Genomic DNA, 10,335 nt, shown 5'->3' on the forward strand with positions numbered 1-10,335 from the left:
TTTTCGCGAATGAGTCCTTTGAAAAATTTCGCGTGGATTTAATTTCGCGAATGAGCCTTTTCAAAGATTTCGCGTGGATTTAATTTTGCGAAGGGAAGAAATTTAAAAGAAATTTACTTCGGTCATCTTTACGATTTTCTTGAAACTTGACAATTTTGCTAAAAACAACTAAGGTACAAAAATTACAATTCTTTCTCATCATCAAAATTTTCAAAAATGTCAAATGCAGAGCGTTGCTTCTCTGGCAAAACCCACGCGTCCTCGTCGTCATCTTCGCTGTTATCTTCTCAAGAGAAAAAGTCCCAAAATGTGGAAAATGAGGAAAGTGATGTAGTCACAATAGATTAGTTAGCTATTGTCAATTTTAAAGATGTATTATTCATATCATTGTGTCATAAAAGGAAAAAAAAGTGAACTAAGAAAAGCAAAATTAAAAAAAACCTAGGTGGATTTATTTTCGCGAATGACCCCTTTGAAAAATTTCGCGCGGATTTAATTTCGCGAACGAGCTATCCCAAACGATTTCGCGAGTTTTATTTTCGCGAAAATGGCGAAAATTCGCGAAACCGCGAAATTTAATCTCGCGAAAATTAATCCGGTTAAAGTATCTTTTTGCACACGGTACAAGAGAGTTAAATGTCTCTTCTGATTGGCTATTTAAAAAAGAACAATAGGGAAGCCGCACAGCCTAGCGAAAAAAGTTGAAAAGTTTCAACTCTTGTTGCGCTCAAGGCGACCTTTGAAGGCTTGATTTATGTAATTTATGCAATAATTAAGCCGCGCGCCTTGTTCGACGACCATAAAATGCTGAGTGGGTAGCGACCTTAAGGAACAAGCGAATAATAATTCTCTTTTTATTCTCTTTCAATCAATTTTACAAGCAAAAAAAGGGCTGTGAATTTTTTTTTCTGCGTACTTACTTTTTCTTTCAACCCCTCCCCTTCCCCTTCCCCTCTGTACGCAAGCATATGCTTTTGAGAAGACACCCCCTCTCCCCCTTAGTGCGTACGTACTATGTGGACGGCCCCTTAGGAAAATCACTGGAAATTTTAATTCTGGCAAGAACTTATTAGGGGCCCTTATTATGGCGAGGCAGGGTGAGGAAGCAATTCTTTCAATTTTGGTGATAACTAATTTTGGTGAATTTTGTTCCTGTTACTATCATTCATTAAGAATTTATTTATTTATTTAGAACACATTGAATTATGTAAAATACCCATTCGAAATTTTATGAAAATTTTAATGCTAGCTATAAATCATTGTATAGAGTTTTCTTAGTAAATGAATTTGATATTCTTGTGTGAATCTTTGTACGTGCCATTTTTAAGATTTTTCTTTTGAATCAGGGTTTTGATAATAAAAACATGGTGTAATAAGTTTTTTAGAGATTTGGCAGATGATCAAAAGAAATCTGCAGAAATACATTTTACATGAAACTTTAATAAACTTGGAACATTTCGTTTTATTCAATTAACAAAAAAAGTTAGAAATATTTACTGGTCCTATGGAAAATGTTCATGGGAAAGGCTTGAAAATAATATTAGATTTTGTTGAATTTCAATATTAAAAAGAGGTCGATTGTTTAGGACTACCTAAAAGGAATAAATTATGACGGAAATAAAATTTTTGCGGATTTACCAGGAATCTGCCAAATTAAGTTTCCACCAAAGTTTCTTTTTTCCGCCATACGTCAAATTAAATTCCCGCCAAATTTAATTTATCTCGTGTATTCTCCAAATTTGTGCTATTTCAGACCTTAAAAACAGGTTTTTGCTTATTTGGTAACAATTTTTGGCCAAAAATTTCCTTCAACCGCCAAATTAAATTCTCGCCTAATTTCTTTTTTCTAGCAATCCGCCAAATTAAATTCCTCTGAAAAAACTTTTTCAACCACCCGCCAAATTAAATTCCTGCCAAAATTTCTTCCTTCAACAGTTCAAGGTATTATTATCAATTTTGTCAAGTCTCGAGAACAGTGAAGGTAAAGTACAAATTCCAAATTTTATTTTTGCCTTTAATGGTTCGTAATTTTTGATTGAAAAAAGTTCCAAAAATTAATCTTGTTTTATCAGTCCTTTCAGCTTCAAAGTATCAGTAGCTGGGAGACCCGACTTCTCTGTCTATGTGGTTTCAAAAAAATATCAAAGTATAGACAGTAGTATTTCAGTGAAGTTGTTGGGATTTTAACAGGATAGAAATATTTTTGTACAGAGTATGGTCTCCAGACTAAAGTATCAGATGCTTTAAAATGAAACAGCTTTGCTCCAAAGAAAATGTGACATTTACAAAAAAAAAGCAGAGATATGTATTCAATTTTTTGTAGTAATTTTCTCAATCATTTTGTATCAAAATAACAGAACTTGAACTGAAAAGACATATATAATCTTAAAGTTCTATTCTGAAATTTTGACCAAAATGTAGTTGATTGCTATCTTTTGAAACAATGTCCAGAAATATTCATCTATAAAATAATAAAATTTGACACTTAATACAGCTTATGAAAAAAAATTTGTCAATGTTACTTTAGATGACTGTACTCCTCAAAATAGGTTAAAAACTGAAGACTCTATGGAAAACTTTCCAAAAATTTTGTTATGTAGCAAATCAGAACATGATGACGACAGTGAAACATAATCTTTAGGTCAGAATAAATTCAACTGAAATCCAAAAAAGTCTAAATGTCATTAATTGATAATCTAGATGACAGATTTGTTATATGTTTGCATAAATTTTATCCCGATAAAAAAAATACTTCCAGCTTCAACATTTTTTTGTCAAATTTAGTCCAATATACACACTGTATATACCATACTAATTTGTATGGAGGTCGTCAGTAGTCCGACACTTTCTAGTCCGACAGTAAAAATGTCCGACGTTGGATTTGACGAAAGTGTCAGTATTCCGACAACAATTTTGTCCGACAACGAGTCGAAAAAAAAACATATAAAAATCGAAATATGAATCGTGGAAGAGGAAACACATCTTTTCCGATTTTGAGGTTAGGCCCCTAAACCCGACTTTTCTTAAATTTTGGAAAGTGTTAGGATTAGGCTTTCAAGAGTCAAGAGATTGGATTTAGCTGTTTTTACGACCCTTCTTTAGTGATTTACAACCCTGATTGGTCCTTTATTTCTACTTATGCCAAAATGTCGCCAAAATTTTTTCAACTCGCAACTCGCACTTTTATTTGGTTAAAATAGCAACTCGTAACTCGCAACTCACATATTTGATAGCAACTCGCAACTCGTAGGACCAACTCGCAACTCGTATGTTAAAAATCCACTTATTTAGCTTGTTTTGATTTTTTCAAATTCTCGGAATTTGTAAAATGGCGGCTCGCAACCTAGCTTTACCTTAAGGAAGATCGAAATTAGAGTTTTTCAGCGTTCCGAAAAAAACGCATAGCAGAAATTTTTTCATCTTCACAGGATCGATTCTCAACAACAAAATACATCTTTTGGTCTTTGTTTCTGACGTTTTTTCTTCAAAGAATATCGATCACTTTCCTTTTCCACTTGAGCGCGCGAGAAAAAAATGACTAGCTCGTTTTCGGGTGGTCGAATAAAGATGAGGCGGCAATCTTGCACTGAGGGTGCTACTTAGTTTCCGCCCTATTTTGCGTCCACGATAGAATGGTCCAAACACGGGGGTAGTCTAAATGATAAACTATGTCGTTCTGTAAGTGTTTATTTTCTGAGAGATACAAATAGTATATTTGGGGCAAATTGTTTCGCTGCTGTTTTTCACATCTTTGCCCCAAGTGCCACCAGGTTCCAAATTGTTTCTACAAAATGTGTCTAAAAGTGGCAAAAGTGCTTACATTTTTTCCCACCTAATTCCAAATGATCGTTTGTGTGAAAAGTGGTAAACAAAATGGCAGCTTTCGATTGCATAAATTTGATTTTAATTTTGCATTAATTATCCGTGGCTATGAGGGGGTTTATCTAAAGAATCCTGCATTACTAAAAATAGACAAAAAGAACGACAAATTTCATAAAAAACGACATATTTCACCGTCCACAACCCCGACCGAAAGTGCCTGTACCATCCCTAGCGATTCATTCCCTTTCGTTTATCACGGGAATTAACTACATGTGGTCTAAAAGAACGACAAATTACGCATGCGTGTTACAATGCAGGATCCTTTAGAGGAACAGACTGTATGTAACTAGAGAATACATTTATTCAAAGATGGCAGAAGGCATAATTTATGTTGTACCGATTGAAAATGTAATATAAAGACCTAGAATAAGGCTCTGTTGCCGTCGGAATTTTACATAGAAGGACCACTGTTTCGGGCCCGTATTAGAAGAAACGTGGTCTCGTTTTTACACATTGCCTGACACAAGTTAGCTGAAGGAGCCACTTTTCACACTTTTTAAAAATGTTTCAACATGATGGTGGCAGAAGTGGGAACAAGGGCAAAAGTGGCAAAAGTGTAAGCGAAACAATTTCCCTCTTTGAATATTATTAACTTATTTATTAAAGTATTTTTGAGCACAAATTTAAATAATCGGTTAAATAAAAAACGAATGATAACAGTTCTGTTTATTCCTCAAACCCCCGGGAAAAGTTTTTTTGCTGACTTAGCTATTTTACAAATCTGGGAAAAGAACTCCCATAGGAATTCCGATACCTAACCCGATTGGTTAATTTCGGAACGGCTTCAAGAAAGTCATAATGGCAGATAATTTTAAAAGTTTCTGAGGGAATGTGTGTAATTTATCGATATTGATGGCTTGTTGATTCTTTAAAGAAAAAAGATAACAGGTATAGCTTTTTCTAATCCTGGAATATCGAGGTTCCAGCTACACTGATAAGACGACCCGAGAATCTTACGATGTGGGCGTTTTGTCTCCGCCTGATATCACGCCCACAGAAGACGCTGTTTAAAAAGCGGGCGTAAAAATAGTAAGTAATAGCTTTTGTGAGTGTTTATTTTGCGAAATATATAACCATTTTCTAATATGGTCTACAAATATGGCGCGCCAAAAGGCTTTTTAATACTAACTTTTTTTTATAATACCAACTTTTTTTTATAATATCAACTTTTTTTTATAATATCAACTTTTTTTTTATAATACCAACTTTTTTTTTATAATACCAACTTTTTTTTATAATACCAACTTTTTTTATTATAATACCAACTTTTTTTTCAGTTTTCATAACACCAACTTTTGTCTCGCTTACTATGCGTGTATAATCGATCAAGTGTAGAAAGAGTCTTAGCGCGATTACACCTAGCCTGTCGACCACTTAAGGTTTTTTGATAGACTGGATGATGCCATTTCACAGTCGCAAAGCTTAATGGGTAATCAGGGCCACTGCGCGCTGATGACGACTTATTATTGGTCCAAAGTTTTGAAAAAATTTAAAGATTTTTGCGTCTAGCCAACCGATTTGATTGGTCTGAAGAATCAATCCACCAGCCAGAGAGAGAACAAACAACACAAATGATAAAAATAAGCTGAACTACCAGCAGTCTTTGGACCTTTACCCAAGCAGCCAACAGCCAAGTCAATGACAGGACATCCATGACCATGTGCCTCATGTAGATTTTCCAGTGAAGAACTGTAAAGGTCCGTCTACATGGTGAAAAAAGAAAATTGACTAAGCGAGACCAAAAAAATTGATATTATAAAAATGAAAGTTAGTGTTATAAAAAAAAGTTGATATTATAAAAAAAGTTGGTATTATAAAAAAAAGTTGCTATTTAAAAAAAAAATCTGATATTATAAAAATGAAAGTTTGTATTATAATAAAAAGTTGGTATTATAAAAAAAAGTTGATACTATAAAAATTAAAGTTGGTATTATAAAAGTGAAAGTTGGTATTATAAAAAAAATTTAGTATTATAAAAGAAAGTTGATATTATAAAAAAAAGTTAGTATTAAAAAGCCTTTTGGCGCGCCATATACAAACTAGCATTTCTAGAATTTTGATAATGGAAACTTAAATATATACAGTGATGAAGAAAAAACAAACCATTTCCTGGGTAGGTAGAAAACCTGGCCCACCTCTCTGGCCCGGGCCATATGGCCTACCCTTGGCCTACCCTTTGGCCCACCTTACAACTCTAAAAAAGATTTGATTCTTGTCATTCTGAAAATCTGCAAACCAATTCTGAGGTTGGACTTTGGTTTTTCTGGCATTTAGAAAAACAACGAGACTGAAATAAACAAAAAAATAATAAAAAGTTTTGAGTCTGCATTTTACACATCTGACATAGATTAAGGGGACCCCCGGGAGAGGGTCTGGTTAAGTCCTGTACGGGTGCTAACAACCCCCGTAGCGCTGTTTCTTCAACTTTTCAGGACTTCGGACCCCTTTTTTCGAAATCTTCACCCAAAAAAACATAAAGTATCAAAACCTGGCGAAAAACTTTGACGTTTACCCGAACCCGACTCGAACTCGGGATCCCTAGTGTGAAAGCACAATGCGCTACCATTAGGCTGACTTCTGTTAAATTATGCTAAAAGTTTTAAGGGTCTGATCCCTTGGTCAGATAGACAAGACCTACGTTAAGAATATTTCACCCTCAATTTTGGCACTTTCTTAAGAATAATCGAACCTCTCATCCAAAGTACACTATTCTTATAAAAAAAAGCGTTTAATTCTCGAATTCTCAAAGCATTTAGAAGATTTGACCAATTGTTTGTCGTAAAACGGCTGATGCAATAACGACAACGCGCTTTATGATAAAATCATAATGAAATTATAGCGCATCCCGACGCACACATATCATTATAACCTGGTTGTCCGAGAATAAAATCGGGGAAAAAAATGTTTGAAGGTGGGCCAAAGGGTGGGCCAAGGGTAGGCCATATGGCCCGGGCCAGAGAGGTGGGCCAGGTTTTCTACCTACCCGAAATTAAGCGGTAAATTTTAGTTTCAATCTGTCATTTGTGTAAAAAACAGGCGGGTCGCTCAAGGCCGCGCAACTTTGGTAGGATTTGTTGGCTTCAAATCCTACCAAAGAGATTGACCTCTAGCCCTTCGGGCTTGAAACTCAATGCCGAGAACTAGCTGGGAGACCCGTCTACTCTGTGCGTGCAGAGGAATGGTGCGTGTGATTTTGAAGTATAGCATTTAGTCAAACGAATAATAATATGGAAATAACAGAGTAGCCGGATATTTTTGTAGATGCCAAATCTGGTCGCAGAATTCTATTGGCTGTTAAACAATTGTTGAAATCACGTGATATTATTGTTTTGATTGGAAGTACGAATAACCTTATCAACGGCTTTTTTGGCACCAAATTCAAACCAAATGTAAACAAATTCAAACTGGGTTAAAAATACCATACTCTCAATGAGTAACTTCTGATGGGATTTTTGCTTATGTGGTGTAAGTTTGAATAGAGAGTATGGATCTCTTGTGTGTTGAATAATGTAAAATGGTAAAAAGGAGTTTCCCCAAATACGAAAATCACTTGAACCATTCAGGCCCAAAAAACCTTTAAAGCTGTTTTTTACCCAAATTTGCCCAAAATAATCTTCCTTAAAAATCTGGCTTCGTCACATTTTGGGCATTGCCATTTTGCATCATTGTGCAAAAAATCAGCAAAAAAATTATGAGTCAACATTGAGAAAAGCCCGGGGGGGGGGGGGTACTTAGGCAAAATAGGTGCCAGGTATGTGCGAGCCATAAGGGTACCTTTTTTCAATCCTCAAAAGTCTCTGAAAGGGGTACAAATTCAAAAGTTAGTCTCTGAAAGGGTCCCAAAATCACGAAAATCAAAAATTTCTCTCTCAAAGGGTCACGATTTCCAAAAATTTTAACCAAAATTTGGTGAAAATCAAACCAAAATTTGGAAAAAATGGACCAAACTTTAGGAAAAAGTCTCTCAAAGGGTCCCAAAATCACGAAAATTTAGTCTCTCAAAGGGTCGATTTTCGATTTTCGGCTCGGACATACCCGTCACCTCGCAAACCTAGTACCCCCCCCCCCGGGGAGAAAAGCTATATTTTCTTATTTGGTTAAAGGGAATTTCCCCAAAATACGAAAATCCGTCTTTTAAGGCGAATAAGAATTTCCCGGGAAAAACCACTTCAGTCATTCTTTAGAGAATCTTGCCCTCCATCTTTGTACAAAAAATCAGAAAAAAGTAATAACAGGATTTTGCACAAAGTCCAAAAAACCCTATTTTAGGCAGTTTTTGGCCCAAATTTGCCCAAATATATTTTTTTTCGAAAATCTGGCTCCGTCACATTTTAGGCATTACCATTTTGCATCATTGTACAAAAAATCAGACAAAAATAATGAGTCAACTTTGAGAAAAGCTATATTTTCTTATTTGGTTAAAGCGAAAATCCGTTTTTTAAGGCGAAAAAGAATTTTCCGGGAAAAACAACTTGAGCCATTCTTTAGAGAATCTTGCCCTCCATCTTTGTACAAAAAATCAGGAAAAAGTAATGACAGGATTTTGGCCCAAATTTGCCCAAATAAATTTTTTCTCAAAAATCGGGCTCCGTCACGTTCTGGGCATTGCCATTTCGCATCATTGTGCAAAAAATCAGAAAAAACTAATGAGCCAATCCTGAGAAAAGCTGGTAACAGACGGACGGACGGACGAACGAACGAACGAACGAACGAACGAACGAACGAACGAACGAACGAACGGACGAACGAACGGACGAACGTTATCTGGCACCCAGATGGTGAAATTTTCATCCGACACGCTAAAGCTCTGAAGGTCGGGAAAATTTTCAACATCTGGAAGGTTTACATTACGGAATTTTGCGAAACCGCGTCAAGAATTTTGCAGCGGGAGGTCTGGTAACCCAGCCCTCGTTTTCGGGGATTGTCGGGTCCAACCAAAATATTTATGACTTTACGCGCAAGGGCTGTTGAACCCGACTGAGGATACGGCACATCAAAGGCCAACTATCATTCCTCTCCGATGGGAAATTGGCCCGCTCCCTTTAGAGCTTTAGCGTGGGCGGCCGCCAATCCACCATCGGAATATCAGATAAGGACGAAAGGACATGGGTTAATTTATAGGACCTCCACCGGGGCACCCGGAGGTAGGTCCAAAAAAGGATGGCCTGAAAGGAAAGAATTGCTCTCTTTTTAAGTGTTTTTTAATCGATTAAAATAATCGATTCATCATTTTTCAAAAAGAATTTTTACACTTTACAATTGGTCTATATACAGCACTGCTGTGTAAAATTTTTACAGATATCTTTTCGCAATCTTTTATAATCACGGTTTCAAAAAAGATGGTCAAAGATTTCTGTTTTTTGCCCCATTTTCGCTAGGAATAAATATTCTTGTTTTTTCTATTGTACCATCCGAAAGACCTTTATTGTGGCCAAACGTGTAGAAAAAATGAATCTGATTCATTCATTTTATAAAAAGTTACAGCCCTTCAAAGTCGGCCGAAGTTAACAGAGGGTGGTCGAAGTCATCTGGATTTACGGTAAGTGGTTTTCAGGCGGATGGATTAATTTTTAGCCAATAAAATTTCTTCAATCAGACAAATCTCCCCGAAACCGGGAATCAAATCCATTTACTTCTTTAAGACAAACTGGGCCGCGTGCGCGTTATATATTTTTTAGCGAAGTGGCTATAGTCACGGCAGGTTATTTTTAGTTTGTCGTTACTCTAGTCTAGCGGCTCCGAATGGCGCGCGGAAGCGCCAATAAATACTATCTTGTTTAAAACGAAACTATGTTGTTAAAAAGAAACTATCTTTCATTCAGCGGATACTATCTCACTTAAAAAGAAACTAACTTTGTTTCAGGAGAAACTATCTCACTTAAAACGAAAATCTCGTTTAAAAAGAAACTATCATTTCTAAAGGAGTTCATCGGAAACTTACGCCCAGAAAAGACGAGTTACAGTAAACGAGTTATAAATACTATTTTATCAAAAAGCCGAGTAAGGAAGAGTTGTAACTCGAGCTTAGGAGAAGAACTAGCCAAAGAGGCCATTTTCTCAAAGTGTCTGCAGACAGTAAAACGCGACCCGTGACTGAATGACTTATCAAAATTTTGACTTTTTGGCTACTTCAGAGAAAAGCACGCCTTTTTTTACAAGCCCGAGTTGCAACTCTTCCTTACTCAGCTTTTTTATAAAACCGTATTTATAACTCGTTTACTGTAACTCGCCTTTTCAGGACGTAAGTTTCCGACGAACTGAGATATTTCGGTTAAATAGATATGAAAGTTTCTTTTTAAATGAGATAGTTTCGTTTTAAATGGGATAGTTTCTCCTGAAATGAACTTAGTTTCTTTTAAAGGGAAATAGTAGCCCCTGAATGAAACATAGTTTCGTTTTAAATGAAATAAGCTTAGTTTCTTTTTAAGGGAAATAGTATCCCCTGAATGAAAC

This window comes from Clytia hemisphaerica, unplaced genomic scaffold (genome assembly GCF_902728285.1).
Source record: "Clytia hemisphaerica strain Z4C2 unplaced genomic scaffold, Clytia hemisphaerica genome assembly, whole genome shotgun sequence".
NCBI classification, from domain to species: Eukaryota; Metazoa; Cnidaria; class Hydrozoa; order Leptothecata; family Clytiidae; genus Clytia; species Clytia hemisphaerica.